This window comes from Danio rerio, chromosome 8 (assembly GCF_049306965.1).
Source record: "Danio rerio strain Tuebingen ecotype United States chromosome 8, GRCz12tu, whole genome shotgun sequence".
Classification (NCBI taxonomy): domain Eukaryota; kingdom Metazoa; phylum Chordata; class Actinopteri; order Cypriniformes; family Danionidae; genus Danio; species Danio rerio.
Window position 1 is genome coordinate 17,491,287 of NC_133183.1, and position 19,229 is coordinate 17,510,515.

At 34.7% G+C, this 19,229-nt stretch overlaps 1 protein-coding gene and 1 long non-coding RNA gene across 13 annotated transcripts in view; one reads left to right on the plus strand and one right to left on the minus strand.

Moving 5' to 3' along the window:
* Positions 1-19,229, minus strand: part of agbl4 (AGBL carboxypeptidase 4) — a 685,205-nt gene that overhangs the window by 417,053 nt on the left and 248,923 nt on the right.
* LOC141375532 (uncharacterized) lies at positions 2,652-4,949 on the plus strand. 2 transcript variants are annotated; one of them, XR_012383949.1, is made up of 5 exons: positions 2,652-2,704; positions 3,422-3,537; positions 3,629-3,670; positions 3,994-4,124; positions 4,464-4,949. It is a non-coding gene; the product is annotated as an uncharacterized lncRNA (long non-coding RNA). The 2 variants fall into 2 exon arrangements; XR_012383948.1 differs by having other exon boundaries at positions 3,994-4,080.

Sequence of the window (19,229 nt, forward strand, 5' to 3'; positions counted from 1 at the left end):
CGCTGGTCAAGTGTCCAAATGCGAGATGCTAAATAAATGTGCGTCTCCCTGCAGAACTGAAGTATCAGGCCTTAAATAGAGGTCACTGGGGACCTGACGCTACAGGCTTCGTTCTTGCGGCTCTGTTTCCAAGAAGAGCGTATTCAAGGGACTGTTTGTTTATTCCGGCAAGGCTAAAAAAGAAAGCTTGCTTATGTGACTGGGTGTTGAATTAATGAATTTGCATGTGTGTATGAAATGTAAACAGCATTGACAAATAATGAAAGCGCTTGCTCTCGTAACATATGTGAAGATGTGAAAACAGTGGTGCTAAATGTGGTTGCTGGCTAGCAGGGCTGTGCTCTGTTAAAGGAACATGCCACTTTTTCGAAAACAGGGTCATTTTACAACTCTGCTAGAGTTAAACAGTTGATTTTTACCATTTTTGATTCCATTTACCCGAATACAGGCCTCATGGAAACATTATTAACTTAGCTTAGCATAGATCACAGAATTAGATTAGACCAATAGCATCTGCTCAAAAATGATTTAATGATTCAAATGTTTTAATAGTTTTTCTATTTAACGATTGACTCTTCTGGATTTATATTATGTACTGTACTAAGACTGACAAAAAATGAAAAGTTGCTATTTTTTTAGGTTGATGGCTAAGAATTATTCTCTCATTATGACATAATAATCAAAGTACTTTGCAGTACCATGGCTGCTTTTTACATTTTTTTGAGTCGAATGCTAATGGTCTAATCCAATACAATGACCTACTGTATGCTAAGTTAAAAGAGATGCCATCAGACCCTTAAATCAGCTGAGTGAATTAACGAATAGTAAAACTCAACTGTTTAATTGTAATGAGTCCATTTAAAAAAAAAGTGGAGTGTTCCTTTAAGAGGTACATTGACTAGTAAACTGCACCAAGACATGCAATTAAAATTTAAATGCATTGAAGGACAATTAAATAAAAAAAGACAAACTTTAAACACTGGTTTTACCTTATTAGACGTTTATTGTTCTTTAAAATAATAATAATAATAATAATAATAATAATAATAATAATAATAATAATAATAATAATAATAATAATAATAATGTTACACTACCTCACAATAGTATTGTGGTCATTCCCAGTTGTAAGAGCAACAAATAATATATTGACTTCTATTTGATCATTTGGAAAAGTGGCAGAATGTAGATTCATAATTTCAGATGAATCATCTGTTGAACTGCATTACAATCATCACAAAAACTGCAGAAGACCTAATTCAACTTGCGTGGACCCAAAATTTTGACAGAAATCATTCAGGTGAAGGTAAAACCATGGTTTGGAGTTACATTAAGTATGGGGACATGTGAGAGATCTGCAGAGTGGATGGCAACATTAACAGCCATAAGGTATCAAGAAATTTGTGTTGCCAATTATCTTACAATACACGTGAGAGGGCAAATTCTTCAGCAGGATAGTGCTCCTTTTCATACTTCAGCCATCACATCAAAGTTCCTGCAAGCAAAGAAGGTCAGGGTGCTTCAGGGTTGACCAGCCCAGTCACTAGATATGAACATTATTAAGCATGTCTGGGGTAAGATGAAGGAGAAGGCTTTAAGGATGAATTCAAATAATCTTGATGAATTCTACGAGTCCTGCAAGAATGCCTTTTTTACCATTCCCGATGACTTTATTAGTAAGTTAGTTGATGTATGGATGCAGTCGTCCAAGCTCATAGGAGTCATACACAATGTTAATTATTTTTCCATTGCACCATGACTTTATATTCTATACTGCACATTCTTTCAGTTTAGTGACAAGACTTTTGTTTAAGCAAAGTTAGACCTTACTGTCCTTATTAAATAAATAAACATGAAGGCAAGATCATATTTTATTTCAATAAAATTAGCATGATTTAGAGGCCTTTGCCTCATATAAGCCACTTTTGATACCAAAGGATCAACTAAAAGTCAAGTTATTTGTTGTTCCCAATACTTGGATAGGCGACAAGACTTTTGTCAGGCAGTGTAGAAATAAAGACAGATGGATACACTGTTAGACATTTCTGTAAATTACACAGTTATTAACTGTATTTCACCCAGTGTAATACTGCAAATTCCTTTTACGGTAAATAACTGTATTTACCGTTGCATTATGGGAATTTAGTGTGACGTCGAACAACATATACAGCGATGTACTGTATTTGTAAAAATTCGTGTATTATACTGTATTTTCCACAACTGCTTCAACGCCACCTTGCGGCGATTCGACTACTCTGCACCACATTTTGCCTGAGGACCCTGGAGCAATTCTGGAGGACAATTTATTAGTGTGCCTGAAGAACATACTGGATTTAACAAACTTTACTCTGGTAAGCTGAGGCAGTGTTTCATTTTACAGAATGTTTTGTGGACGAGAATGGAACAAAGTAAAGTATAAAGTTGGCTATTATTATTTTCTCTGGCTTGGCGTTATTTCGCCCATTTGAGAAATATATCATCTATTAAGATGTTACCTTTATTTAATTTATTACATTAACACTACTATTACTTTAAATAAGACTGTTTATGACTATTAGCCATTGTTCTCGTCATATCTTTTTATTTATTTACATAGGAACCGGTGTTGCAGACAGTTTTGGAGGACACTTAGCACGAGACAACGGTCCGGCAGAGAGTGTTTTCCCCCAGAAGAATATGAATGAAAGACCAACAAATAATCCAGGTAAAAGCGCGTCTGTCTGTGCTGACAACACTCGACATTGATTTGAGCACCTCTATTAGCATTTGTTTGCTCGGCAACATTGGCTGAAGCGATCTTAAAATGGTAATGTTAACTGTTAGCTAAACTGAGCTAAGTTTATACTGAATTGGACTCAAACTCATTTTAACCTGCAACGTTTAACTTATATTGATTTATACTATATATATTAGATGTTGTGAACTTATTTTTCTCTGGTTTAGAGTAACTTATAACGTTAGCTTGAGAAAATAACATCGCGACGTAACCTATAAGAACGCTAACGTAAATCTATAACGTTACAATATGCATAGAGGTAAAGTTGGTTTTATATTCGCACATTCGTTCATTTAGAAGACTCTATACTGTTTACCATGTTACTTTGAATATTCGATCAGAATTAGCATGCCAGTATGACTTGAAATCAACATTAACACTGTTTATTTGACCGTGAGCATGTTGTACTTTGATAGTCATTAGCTGCTAAAATGATTTCGCTATTTAGAGTTTGCAAATAATACTTTTATGAAATTAAATTATTAAGGGGGAAGTCTGAATCTGCTAATATAAAACCAATTTTACCTCTATGCATTATGCTAATAACCACCTTTTTGCTATTTATTGTTTGCTAATTATTTTTTTATCACAACTCTTGACATTTGGTTTAACATAATTGTTACCATTATATTTTTTTCTGTTTAGATATGGCACTGGCACAGCAGCAGGTTTTGTCTGAAGAAACAAACAGCATTTCAGAGGAACATCTTGATCAGCACAGCCTTATGCTAAAAAATAAGCAAGACCAGTAAGCAACCAAGGTAAACAAATAAAAAAAAGTTGTGTGGAGGTTGTGGATTGTAGCATGGTATTCTTATCTGTATTTTTGGCTTTTTTATGGTCTCAATATAGAATACTGGGAGCCTGCCTGTGCAAACTGGACCTCATACAACAGTAAGTACTGTACATCTATTTGTTTCTCAATATATTAACGTTACTTTTAATACAAAATGTGTCACATGTTTAGTTGCTAGCTAAATAAAAAAATCGTTTTCCCTTTTTTATAAAACCATTTAATAGGTTTTTTTTTTTCATCTTTGTTTATAATATTTTTGAGCAGATTGAGGTCTGTCATGGGTCAGACATTTCAAAATACAATAATTAGTATTGGGATACATGCATTTGTCTATGTATTAAATGTCTTTTTCCCCATTTCATGTTGCCTAAATATTTTGTAATAAATAAAATAATACAATTTTTTGTATAAATAATTCCAGAGGATGAAACAAAATGCACAGCAACAACCAAAGTGAGCCAGAAGATAGCAGGAGAAGTAGTGAAGAGAATGACAACCATGAACAACAGTGAGTTATCCTTCTTTCACCAGCTAACTGAGAACTTGGATTAGGTGAGACACTCTCAATAGTTGTATCAGTATTCAGTCAGTTTTAGTTTATTAGGAATACATAAAACAAATAGTCTAATCTGTCCTGCAGTGAATCAACCCATCACAAATGCTACAATGTTTTTGTAAAACCTTGTTAGGGAAAAAAATAAACAGGACATTCTGGTTAGTTCTTTTTTAAACATGGTAGTGAGCAGGTTATGAGCAGGAGCCAGTTGCTCAGTACCAGCTGAAAACTACCCCAACCTAGCTGCCATGCTTCAAAATAATTAACCAGTATATGATTTATTTTTTTAAACAAGCTTCTTCTATGCTTATGTTAGTCTGTTTGTCCTTATCCAGAGTTCTTCATAATCCTGGACTGGGCCAAATCCTGACCAGATGCTGTGGTGGTCATGGAGGAGTGAATCCTAAAAGACACACGTGATCAATGAGTTTCCGCATTGATCCAATGGGCCAGCCTGACCACCCGCTGGTGAACTTTCAAGCCTCCGGTGCCTAGACTGCGGCCTTGCACAAGTTTGGCTAGAGGAGAACTGGTCGTGCCCAACTGAGCCTGGTATCTCTCAAGGGATTTTATTCTACACTTTCGTCAGTTGGTGAAGTTTGTTCCATGCCACTGTCGCCACTGGATCACTTGGCTACGATTGGTGGATCGGTGGATTTGCTCTTCAGTGTTTGGACTTTCAGCAGTGACATTTACTGCTTCAATTCTGAAAACTGGACTGAAGCAGCTTCAATTTACAAGAACTTCTATGTTAAGCTGCTTTGACATCATTGATCTACATTGTAAAAGTGCAATAGAAATAAAGATGAATTGCATTTGAACATGTGAATTCAGACCTTGTTGAGCATTTGACACCAGAACTAGTAATATTTTAAAGTTGGGTTGTTTCTGAGTCGGCTAATAGTTACAAATATTTATTTTTCCAACAATATGCAATTCAGAAGTTTAAATTTTTATTGTACATGTATGTTCTAGTGCTTTGTGTGATTTATTTATTTTTAATGTGTTGATTTTATTGCTTAATGTAATTTTCACACATTTTCCTTAAATGCTTTAAGCATTATTAATGTTTTAAAGAATGGAATATTTTGTAATTGTGTCTGGTTTAATGTCAGTAGTACTTAGTACAATTGGGTTTTTCTTTCTCAACAATATGCAGGTCAGACACTTAAATTAGTTTTGTACATGTATGTTAATGTGCTTTGTCATTTTTCAATGTTTTTTTTTCTTAAAATAAAATATTTTGAATGATTGAAATGTAATGTTTTTACACATTTTTAAGCTTGTTTTAAGCATCTCCAATGTTTTAAATAAGGAGTGTTTATTTTGTTAATATTTTGTAATTGTGTCTTTTTTAGGTCTATAGTATTAAAATAATATTAATAAAATTATATTATAAAATATTTAGGACAAAATTAAAAGGTTTACAGTAGCTAACTGTTAACTTAGGTTTTTACAGTAGTTAACCATTTTCAGACACTACAGTAACATGCTGTAAACGAATTTACAGTTGTATACTGTAAATCTAAAATACAGTAACTTACTGGCAACAGTGTTAAGGCGACTTAAACTATTTGTGGTCATGATTTTTGTTACAGAGAGATGTATAGTAAAATATATATATATAATGTTGCAAAAAAATAAAATCAATAAAATAAAATAAAACAAAACAATCATGTCTTTAAAAATCTAATCACAAAGTAAAAAGCTGGAACAAATTAAATGAAATGAAATAAATAAATAAAAACAAAAACAAAATATAATAAAATAAATAAAGTAAACTAAAAAGTAAATTAAAAAGATAAACAAAACAAAACAATCATGTCTTTTAAAAATCTAATCACAAACCATAAACCTGGAATAAAATAAAAATAAAAATAAATAAAATAAAGCAATTGTGTCTTTTATAAATCCAACCACAAACCATAAACCAGGAACTAAATTAAATATTAAAAAAAAAAAAAAAAAGATAAATTAAATAAATAAAAAAGCAAAGCAAAATAAAATAAAATAAATCAAAATGTCAAATAAATAAAATTAAAAAGTAAATAAAAAACTAAAACAAAACAAAACAGCAAAACAATTATGTCTTTTAAAAATCCAATCACAATCCAGAAACCTGGAATGAAACGTTCATTCATTTTCTTGTCGTTTTAGTCCCATTATTAATCTGGGGTCGCCACAGCGGAATGAACCACCAACTTATCCACCATATGTTTTACGCAGCGGAAGCCCTTCCAGCTGCAACCAATCTCTGGGAAACACTCATAACACATTCATTCGCACTCATACACTACGGACAATTTAGCCTACCCAATTCACCTGTACCGCATGTCTTTGGACTGTGGGGGAAACCGGAGCACCCGGAGGAAACCTATGCGAACATAGGGAGAACATGCAAACTCCACACAGAAACGCCAGCTGACCCAGCTGAGGCTCGAACCAGTGACCTTCTTGCTGTGAGGCAATAGCACTACCTAATGCGCCACTGCGTCTCCCGGAATGAAACAAAAAAACAATCATGTCTTTTAAAAATCCAATCCAATCCAATCCAATCACAAACCATAAACCTGGAACTTGCACTGAGGAAATACTGAAACCAAACAGTCAAACAGAATCACAATCATTACACACGAGAAACACACCACTTTGCTACACTTTGAGCACATGCTATTATTAACCTGTGGAAAATGACGAGTATCTTGACATCTATGTGTCATGTTAACATTTCATTAGCATCTACGTTATGTGTGAGAGACACCAAAATAAAGCAAATGGTGAGAAGTTGTTTTTCCACCATCCTTTAGGCTATACTGATGCTGTTTGAGCATAAAAACTTTAAGCATCATCTTGTGTGTATTTCACAGTTTAAGATGTAAAAGCAAACTTCACAGACGATGTTTAACACTTATGCTTATGTATGTGTGATCAGAAAAACATTTTAAACTGACACGTTTTAACTGACAAGGCTTTAAAATGCATGCAGATATGAAGGCGCCTCCCTGTCCTAAAAAAAGGGGCAGCTTTTTGCATATATCTCTAGTATCTATTGTGTTTTTAGACATAGTCTTCTTATACATGATACAGCCAAAGTGTCATTTCTTTGTTTTATTTTTTTATTATTATTCATTATTATTTCCGTATTATATTTTCATCTAAACATACTTTTAAAAAACATAAGTGCTAAGCACTGGCAAAAATACGATTAATCAGTCTAATGCACTGCAGCACAAGTGCATTCCCATTCAGAAGCAGACCTCCTCTTGGCCGCTATAATCAGAGCAATGTAAGCCATTACGAAATTACTTCCATCATAGTTTCGGTGCCAAGCTCTTCCGTCTCACATTGGCATTCACTGTGTCAGATGTTTGGAGCGACCCTCAAAACTTAAAGCCATAAACCACGCCGACACACAAATCCAGCGTCAGAGCCTCTTGGGAGGGACAGAATGGGGACAAAAAAACAAAATAGCTTTTCTGTTTGATGGCAAATATAAAATACAATCTCAACGAACTCCACGCTGTCCTTCTAATGCGCATTGCGAGCTCTCAAAACAAGGAAGAAGAGACCGTTTTCTTCCATATTTGGTGAATCTGGTGGATGTAATATATTATACAATGTTAATTAATGCATTTACTAAGATGAACAAACAATGAACAATACATTTACTACTGTATTTGGTCATGTTAGTTAACGTTAGTTAATGAAAATACAGTAGTTCATTGTTAGTTCATGTTAACTCATGGTGCATTAACTAATGTTAACAAGCAAGGACTTGAATGTTAATAATGCATTAGTAAATGTTCAATTATGATTAATAAATGCTGTACAAGTGTTGTTCATGATTAGTTCATGTAAATGCATTGACTAATGAACCTTATTGTAAAGTGTTACCATATATTGAAATTATATTGCAAATGCAACAGAAGGCGAGTGTTCACAGTGCGAATTATAATGGTCAGAAGATCTTGCATTCATGCATATGTAATGAGTAAGTTTATGTGAAAATCATTTGGACACAGTGATATATGATTTTATGACCTGTCGAATTCCAATGCAACTGCAAGAAATATAGAATAATAATCAATAATAATCAATTTCATATATAAGCTGAAACACAATTTAATCTTGTAGATCATTTTACAAATCACACTAATGAAAATCAACAATTATTAAAAATTAAACAGTTCTTTCCTAAATAAGCTTATATTAATCAATAAAGCCTTATGCTATATACACTATATGATATGCTCTAGCAACAAATGCTAGAGGCCATGGTCTTTAGACTCCTTGTTAGAGAAACCGACTCCCATACAATGAATCACCGGTTCGATCCCAGGTTGGGTGCACCAGTGGGTTACATATACTTGAACTATATTTTAAAAGTGTGTACTTTTAGTACTTTTACTTTTAGTCAAGTTTTTGGTTTGTATACATTGTCCACAACTAAAATATAAAAAAAATATATATATTATAGGTTGGCATTATATAGATTTTTTTTTTTTTAATCTAGATCAATTCAGATTAATCTAAGAGTTAATCTAGATTTATCTAGATTAAAATCTAGATTAAAATGGCCCATAGGAATTCTGCAGGCATTCAGAATATGTGTGCTACCCAAATAATAAGTCTTTGAGAACAGGCTCAAGCCAGGTGGTGCATTAGACCAGGGTCTCATCTCCTGTTTTTAAAATGCATCACAAACTGCTTGAGAAACTGTTCTACTGTGACAATTGGTGATGAAAATAAAGGATGTTTAATAAGATGTGTTTACTAACTGTTTATTTAGTTAAACATGAATTTGAACTATAGGCCTACATAAGCTCCAAACAGCGAATTTTGATCACCTTAATCGAACTAAAGTCATAACTTAGGTAAACAGAAATGGAATTAAGACATGGAGTATGCATATATTAGTTGCATTACTGTAGTAAACACAGCGATCAAACTTTTACCATCATGTAGGACTTTTCGCCATATTTTCCACACAAGATCCACACACGCAGCTGTCAGTAAAGGACCGCACAAACACACACACACACACACACAAACACACACAAACACACACATTGCGAAATGCGGAAGATTTTTTTTTTTTTTTTAATTTCCAATTGGCATGCGTTATTAAATTCCATTACATTCTCACTCCTTATTTGCGTCTAATACCCACGTTTGTTACGGGGACATGAATAAAACATTCATGAGTAAAAATGAAACTGCCGAACTGCAGTTAAAGTCTTTTTTATCAGAAGGGTCACCGGTCAGCTATACATCCACGCTAACATATTAAGGTGAAAGTCATCATAGCTTGTGTAAAATAGACCCAGCTCCCAAACCAACTTTGAGAATAGATTTACGCCGATATTTGTTTTTCGCGTGATAAGAGTCTCGCGTTAAGGGCCCACCGATAACTCTATCTATCTATCTATCTATCTATCTATCTATCTATCTATCTATCTATCTATCTATCTATCTATCTATCTATCTATCTATCTATCTATCTATCTATCTATCTATCTATCTATCCATTCATCCATCCATCCATCCATCCATCTATCCATCTATCCATCTATCTATATATATATATATATATATATATATATATATATATATATATATATACATACATACATACATACAGTATATGCAATAATTAGTATCATATAGACGTATATTTTATATCTCATTTATTTTCTCAAACATATGCATGTGTCTGTGCATTTATATATACATAATACATATACACAGTACACACACTTAAATTATGTTAAGAAAACCTTTTGGATGCGATTAATCTGGATTAGTTTTTACCCAGCACTAATACATATATAGAACAGGGAATGGAGTTTTGGGCTTGATAAAAAGAATGTAAATTACAATTTTACACATATATAAATACAACTAGTACATTTAAAAAAATAAATATATTTGTATTCCTATTAAACTGTTACATGTCGTTTTCCAAAAAAGATGTTTCAAAATATCTTTTGCCAACATATAACAGAAATGTTTGTCCTACATCCTGCATGTCACCTGACGTTGTTTGCTCAGCAGTACACAGGCACTGTAAGCAGTGAAGACTCCCTGGGTGCCCAGAAGCCCATGGGGTCCACGGAGAAAGAGGGTGAACGAGATGGAGAAAGACGAAGAGATGAGGAAAGAGTTTCCTCTCCTCTAAGGTGAGCTTCCCCTACCCACAGCTTAACCAATCAGACTCAACAGCAGGAGCCCAGTGATTGACAGGGCAATTACCGCTAGCAGCCTCTCTGGTGGATCCGGAGACATCTCCAAATACAATTTCACTATTTTGTTACATCAGACGTTCGCAGGAAGGATTTAGTACAAAAGCAAAATTGCCAGGCGGACTCGTGGTGGAGCAGTCCTGCTGGTGGAAAACGTCCTGATGGTGTGTGTGTGTGTGTATTTTCATTTCACGTTTTTTTTTTTTTTTTTTTTCATAAAAACATACCCTTGGCCAAGGTTATTTCCCACTAACCCCTGTGCTATTTCTGAAAGTATTTTTTCTCAATAATAGTTTTTCTCTTTGAGGAGTGATAGAAAAGGTCTTTGGTGCTGGTGAGAGGAGAGGAGCACCATTAAAAGTATCTCTTTAAATACATACATGCAAGGACAACAATGGACTATACTTATTATGGTAATAAGAAGAGCTTTTTACACTGATACACTTTGACAAGGAGACAGCCAGTCTTCCTACACTGTACAATAGGGGAGAGTTGGGTAAAGCTGCGTCTCTTTGAGAAGATGTCCTCCAGGCAAGGAGAAATTAGCTCAACTGAATAAACTTGATTCTATTTTGGAAAGCCTCAGAAGGGGTTTCTGAAGTTCAAATACTGAAATAATGGCATAAATGCTAAATGTATTACAATATGATGCACAACAGCAGTCAATTTTATGTAAATATAAAGATTGTTTAACATTTTGTTTTTGGCATAAAACTTTTCTGCTCACAAAAACTGGTTTTATTTGATTAATAAAAAAAATACAGTATTTTTTAATCAGTAGTTAGCAATTAATTTATTTAATTCTTATTTTAGCATCATTACTTCAGCCTTCAATGTCACCCAATCCTTTATAAATTGTAATATGATGATTTGCTGAAAACATTGCTGATTAAGGTTTACAAAGAAACATTTCTGATAATCATCAATTCTAAAAAGAGTTGTGTTGCTTAATACCTTTGTGAAAACCATTGTTTCATTTGCTTCAATAGTGAAAGCAAAACATGTCTGATGTTAAACATTCAGTTGATCAAAAGCTTAAGTTATAAAAATTGTAACGTTGTAAAACATTTACAGTATACTCATTTTTTATAAATACTTTTTGGTACAATGTATTCATTAACTAATTCAAAGCTATATTAGTTTCCAATAAAATCTGTCATACAGTAGTAAAAACCAGTTATAATGGTTAAATGGTTACTAAACAAAATGACATAACAACAAAATAAGTAAAAACATTGACATCATAAGCAAAGTTTCTTGAACACCAAATCCAACACAGGCTTATTTTGAAAACGTAGCCCTATATACGTTTTTGGAGATCATGAGTTATGTAGCCAGAGCTACGTATGGTGGCATTTCTTATTTAAAACTAACGATATGGGGCGGTAAATTGCCATTTCTTTTTGTGCTTACCAGCTGACCGCTTACCACCATATTTCCCACTGTTACCAGTTTGTCCGGTAGCTCGACACATACGTCGGTGAACTTGAGATGCAAAGTGGAGTTGAGCGCAACACCAGGGTACGAGTCCAGTGAAGAACTTTGCCAAAAAGCAAATAAGACAAAAACAAAAGCCAAAAAATAAAATAAACATGTAAATAACAGGGTGAAAATGTGGTAAAATCTGAAAACGTGGTAAAAATCAGGGGGCATTTATTTTTCTGGATTTCTTTTCAAAACACTGTGGTTGGGTTTAGGGAAGGAGGGTGGGCGGGTCAATCGGTGCTTTTTAAAATACTATTGGATGGGTTAGAGAAGGGGGAGTGTGGGGAAAATTGGTGGTTGGTCAGTCAGTAAATCAGTGAGTCGACAGCGGTCTCTGGTGGATTTACCACGTTTTCTGATTTTACCACATTTTCAATATTTTCAACATTTGCGATTTGACTATTGCAGATACACACATTATGATAGCAATGCTCAAACAATACATTTCTCAGCCCTACAATGAAGACTGAAGTAATGTGCACATAAACTTAAAAGCTTAGTTTACTCAAAAGCAAAAATTCATCAAGTCATCATTTACACATCACTCACAAACCTCTGAGTTTCTTTCCTCTGTTGAATATAAAATTAAATATTTTGAAAATGCTAAAAACCTGTAACCATTGACTTCCCAATATTTGTTTTTTTTTTTTACGGTGGATTGTTGGAATAGTAATTCAATTCCATGTGTGTTCAATAATAAAGGTAAGGAGAGGATTTTCTTCAATGTCAAAAATCTTATTAATTTATTGGATAAAAATGAATAATTCGATTTACAGAATTCTGGTATCCTCAATGCAATGTAAAAAAAAGTTACATTTAGGAGGTGCGCAACCATTTTCATTTCCTGACTCAAGCTTTAATAGGCAGCTGATATTAACAGATGGAGTTTAGTGGGGTAGTCACTTGTCAATCTTTCTCCAGTCCTCCATTGGCCGCACCCATACATACATCCTCCTTTTCTACGAATCCTCTGCACAACCTTAAAACATAAGACTTTTTTAACTGCAAATATTTAATCCATCTCTGCTCACAGGAAGTTTAAATGCAGAGCTCAAGTTCATTTTAGACAATCAGGCCTTTTCTATCAGCTTCATCTACTTCTGCAAAAATGCCTCATTAGTAAGTTAGTAAGTTTGGTTAATATCACGTTAAGCAAAACAAATAAAACATATTTAATGAAAAGAAAAAGAGACAAAAATAATAAAATGTATTCCTTTTTCCCAATAGGATGTCAGTAGCTACATGTTTTTAGCTTTCTTCAAAATATTGTCTTTACTGTTCAACCGAAGAAAGGTTTGAATGAGGATGAGTAAATTAGTAAATCTGTACATTTTCAGTTTTGGCTGAACTATCCCTTAAATTTTATGTACAAATACATTTACCCAAATTTCATATATTTACGTAGCCATGCAAGTTTTGAGCAAAAAAAAAAATTAATTAAATAAATAAATGTAAATAAATAGCAACTTTTCTAATGTCATCTCTCATGTCCCTGACAACATGATGCCAGTGTTCATATTCTAAATATAAATTCATACCACAAACATTAAACATCCTTTCTTCGATTAAAGCTATGACGCATCTTACCCCACTCTCCCCAATGAAAAAAAAAAAAAAACATTGTTTTGCCTTGAGTTCTCCTGCAGGCATTCAAGTCCATATTAATTCACAAGTGACAGCTCTTGTAGCTTTGTGCCAGGAGATGAAAAGCTCTGTTGCAATCACAGCTGCAATCCTTCGCTATTCTCTCAAACAACATCCAGGGCAGGTCTGATCGCTGCAAAAGTTTCTTGTTTTGTGGGTACGGATGGCACCCGCTCTTCTCTGCCTCCAACTGCATGCTGGGAGTTCCCAGTAGCATCTGCTGAGAGAGAGCCATGGAGCTCTCCATATTCACAGAACCCAGAACGCCAGAAGCTCAGTGACACTCCACTCGCTGTGCTTGCCGTTTCTGCCGGCAGAAAGAAGCTGCTTGCTAATTCTCCGCTCTATCAGGCTAACAAATAAGGCCATGCGGTGGGGGGTTGGTGGAGGGGTGCACCGGTTTTCCTCTAAAAGTTGAGCAGTTTGTCACCTTGGTGTGTGAATGAAAGGGGAAAACTTCCCATAAAACAGGGCAAAAGTAATGGAAGACAACACAATGTGTATATTTTTCTGAACTAAACTCACTAGTGTGTATACTGAACAATACTTCAAATCATTCTATGGTGACTAGAGAAAGCTGTTTGTTAGAATTCAAACTTCAACACGCTGACTGAATATGTGGTATGGAAGAATTTTGTCAGAAAAGACAGCTACTTCTGATGTGGCTGCGGTTGTCAGTGGAAAAAATATACTTTTTTATTTTATGCCTCCGTAGGCCACGAACGCATTCAGCTAAATTTGATTGTCAGTTCATCTTTTAGGGCTTAACCCAGTTCAGAAATGTATAGAGATTTTTTAAAACTAAACATTTTACAACTCTTTTACAGTGTGAATATAATTCAATTGAACAACTAGTTATTAATGAGGTATACACTAGCTGACAAAAGTCTTGACGCCTATCCAAGTTTTAGGAATAAAATTAATAACTTGACTTCTAGTTGATCATTTGGTATCAGAAGTGGCCTCTAGACAGAGAATGGCATCCATACATCTCTGCAATGACTCTAATAACTTGTTTATAAAGTAATTTGGAATGGGAACGACAGCATTCTTGCAGGAATGCAGAGTTCATCAAAGATTCTTTGAATTCATCTTCAATGCCTCCATCTTACCTCAAACATGCTCAATAATGTTCATGTCTGGTCAATCCTGGAGCACCTTGACCTTCTTTGCTTTTAGGAACGTTGATGTGGAGGCTCAAGTATGAGGAGCTCTATTCTGCTGAAGAATTTGCCCTCTTCTGTAGTTTGTAATGTAATGGGCAGCTCAAATGTCTTGATACCTCAGACTGTTGATGTTGACATCCACTTTGCAGATCTCTCGCATACCCTCATACTGAATGTAACCCCAAACCATGATTCATCAAACTTGACTGATTTCTGTGAAAATCTCGGGTCAATGCTCGATCCATTTGGTCTTCTGCAATATTTGTGATGTTTAGGATGCAGTTTAACAGATGATTCATCAGAAAATGTATCTTCTGCTACTTTTCCAAATTATCAACTCAATCAAGTCAAGTGGTTATTTGTTGCTCTTACAACTAGGATTGACCACACAATTTTTGTCAGGTAGTGTATTTATACATGTACAGTATTAGAGCATATTTAATCATTTGTGTTGCCGAACCTTGCTAGATACAGAAACAGCAAACTACAAGTCCATAAATAACCAAAATAAATCCAAATCCTTCACACTGAAAATATGACCAAATTATCACAAGCCATTCATTATTGTCCAGCTATCAGATTGCTTTATAAACACTGACAAGCTAATAGCTATTTACTAATTAACAAGCCTATTATTAACATATTGGCTTTTTATTACTACTTATTGACCTCATACATTCACGTAAGAGTGACAGTAGCCATTGATACCTAATTGTCTTGACACTGCACGATATTGGAAAAATCTGATATTGCAATATTTTATTATTCTGTGATAAATATTGCAATATAAATATCGTTTCATATACAAAATACAGTAGTTTGAGTAGCACTATTTGATAGTTTTCTGTAGAGTCTAAGAGTGCGCAGGTACAGCAATAACCAGAATACACAATACCACAATAGAAAAAAAATGCTTTTCTTACTTTGTTTTGTCTTGTTTCCAGTCAAAATATCTGCAAATTCTAAGAGTAAGTAAAAATATTGTTTTAGTTTTTAGCGTTTAGTAAGAAAATTTTCATAAAACAAGATAAATTATCTGCCAGTGGGGTAAAGTGAAATAATCTGCTTTTGCTTTGAAATGTAGATTTTTGGACTAGAAACAAGACCAAAATTCAAAGTTAATTTTTTTAAATAAATCATAAAAAAAATGTACAAATACAGTGATTAAATACAATTCTGTAGCTCCTGCTCAACAATAATTCAGACTCAACATTGCATGTCTTTGCGATGTGACTATTGCAGATGCGCACATTAGCCCCTTTTCCACAGTGATACCAGTCAGTAAATATCCGGAAAATTACAGGAAAGACTTTACCAATAGATTAAAAAAAGCACTGTTCACAAAGTCAAGGATGTTAAGGAATTTTTCTGGAAAAGAACATTCACACACCCATGGCAATATACCGATAAATTCTGACATCATTAACCAGAAATGACCTCTAAATAGCTGTGCTGTTATTTGTAAAAATTTAAATACATTACAAACTCTGTGGATGGATAAGTATTGTGAACAACTTTGATGAAAACATATAGAGGAACACTTTCGCATCTCGAGGTTTATAATATGTGTGTGTTGGCGCTCACCGGCTACTTCACATGCACACACGTCAAGCAATTGAAGGAAGCAGAGCTTAAAGTTAAACAACCAACGGCTTATCATAAGCATTTTATCCATAAGATTATCTGACTAACATGTAGCAGCCAAATGTGTCTGGAAAAAATGTTCAAAAGGCTTTTATTTTCATAAACAGCGCAACTGTGAATGCGTCTGAATGTTCTAATTGGCTGGAGTAGACGTCTCACGTCAGCGCATTCTAAGTGTGAACACGGTCTTTCTGGCAATTTTCGTTCTGCGTTCACACAGCGCAGCATTCTTGTAAATTACAGGTTATGTTACAAATACCTTTGCAGAAAATTGTGGGAATGACCTGTATTTTCAAAAAGGGCCTGTTCATACATTCAGACCTTTCAGGAAAAGTACCGGCAAATTTCCGGAAAGGTCTGTATGTGTGAAAGGGGCTATTGTGATAAAGATGCTAAAACAATATATTGTGCAGCCCTACTTACGTCGCCCAGTCTCATTCACTTTTATTGATTTAAAAAAGTCATTAAATAAAAGAGCTTGTTATTCTGCCTGATGTTGCAATCTGATATGTATGCATTTTCATAAACACACTTGCTCATAGAGAAAGAAGTTTGACCATTTAATGCCGTTTGTTATTCCTAGTCATTTCTCCCATTGGCAAATCAATCGGAAGTCCTAAGCAATCGCAGAAAACATTACAGAATAAGGTGAAGAAATCACATTTTGTTCTGCACGAGTTTTTCTTTACGTGCATCAAAATAGCTTATTTTGTATGTTTACTGGTTTTATTTGTTATTTTTCTTGTAATTAGCGTGTTTCGTTTTCATTAACGACTAAATTATTTACATAAATTGCATTTAATTAGTACTTAAACAGTACTTGGGAAATAATTTAGTTCTCATTTGTTGTATTATGTTTATAATAGCATGTTTACCTTTTTAATAAATAAGTGTTTTCTCTTGTATAAAATCGGTAATCAGAATTGTGAAATTATACAATACAGGACTATACCAACTACTGATACCGTACGACACGGTAACGATACAGACTACTAAAATTATGGTACCATCACAGTCCTCACGGGGGTTAGAAAAGCATCAATACTGGCTTTAGAGTTTTCTTTAACTTCACCAACAAACCTTTAAAAGAAGCAGGCAACAGGTCTCAGTTTTGTGAAGAGAGATAGTGCGTGTATTGAAAAGCTGTGAGAGCCAATGATGCAGAAGAAGAAGAAGAAGAAGGGTTACAGTCTATCCTTCAATAAGCACCCAGAATCTCAATATGGCCATAGAATGGATCTAATGTGTCTGGAGGATCAGCAGTCAAAGGTCTCTCTTTCTCTTTCTCTCTCTCTGAATGCTAAACAGCTCTCAGTCCTGTGAAGAGCTCACAACCACTTCATCCTCCCACTTAAAAGCAATAAGCCCAATGCATCACCGCTGCCAGCCTGATAAAACACAGCCACATGGACCACGCCGCAAGAAAGTGATACCTATAACTTGTACAAAAGCCCCATTAGGTCTCAGCCACATCCAAAAAGTGTACATGTTTATTGAACAAATATGGGAAGCTCCACACTTACTGGCTGGCCATGAGTCAGGCTACTCAGGTTTGAACAACGCAGGCTCATTGGTAGGCCCACATGGAATCTAAATGCACAGAAATTCTCTGATTTTTAGGCCATCGTTGAGTGTATTTTTTTACTTATGCAAATGTATGAAAAATTATATTTATTCAGTAATTTTATTAACTAATAAGCAAATGTTCATAAGATTTATTTAGAATACAGTTTGTAAAGTAATTATTTCTGTATTTTAGCAGATATATTAAATGAGAGACTTGCTTTTTTTGCCAAACAAGTGGATATAATTGCAATTGCATTATAAACCTTAAATTATACTTAAAAAGTGATTATATTTATTTCATGACTTCTGTTTTAGTTACTATACTCCCAAAATCATTCTGCATAAATCCTCAGATTTTTATTCTTTACAAAATTCTGTGCAGAAATAGCAAATAATGTCCAACTAAAGATTCCGACTGGCCATAGTCATTGGGAATATGTGCCCAGGGGTACACTTTTGGGAACTGGTGATAATGTGCCCAGTTATTTGCATGGCAGCATTTTGTAGGTAAGCCAAATGATGCCACTGACAACTTGTCTCTTTTTGTGCTCCTTTTTGTGACTTTTGTTTCGGAACCTGGCACATTTTCCCAGTTGTAAAACCCGCAATCACGCTCAGATCCAAAACAATCGGTCCAAAATCGGCTGAATGAGGTGGTCTCGGCTTGATTGAAACAAACTCTGGAGCAGATCGATTTTAATGAGAAAGCAAAACGATCCGAACCAGGCTATATCACAGTAGGCACTTTATACCCAAGACCATTAAACCTGTTGGCAAATTAGTTTCTTGCTTCATAGTCGTGTGAGGGAAGGGAGTTTATCTAACTGTCAAAACAATCACTAAGGGAAAGTATGTTGAGGACAGAACAGCAACATTGTAACAATTTTTATCGCTGTTTCAGAACAAAATAATCAATCCACAGGTGTGAAAGCACCCTTAGTCTCATACGCTGTCAGACTTAGGGCGCAAAGTGTATCAGGATTTGAGTCCAGTGAAGGACGCTTCCAGAAACCAGGTAAAAAAAAAGACAATCAAAAAAGTCTCTTTTAGTCTGCTTGTGTTTGGGGGTCGGTCATAATGAGTTTTCACAAATGCATGTAAGAAGGATGTTAAGATTAGCAAAAATGTACACAGCGGTCTCTGGTGGATTTATGAGGTTGTGCAGATGGCACGTATGAGAAAATGACCAGTAACATATTTTAGATAGTTATAAATGTACACAGTGGCCTTAAATGGATTTGTGAAAACAAAAACTGCAAGCAGACATAGCCCTGGGCACATATTTTGCGGTTCCCAAAAATGTAGCCCTGGGCATGTATCTCCAATAAGCCTGCGCTGGATTTGAAACAAGAAA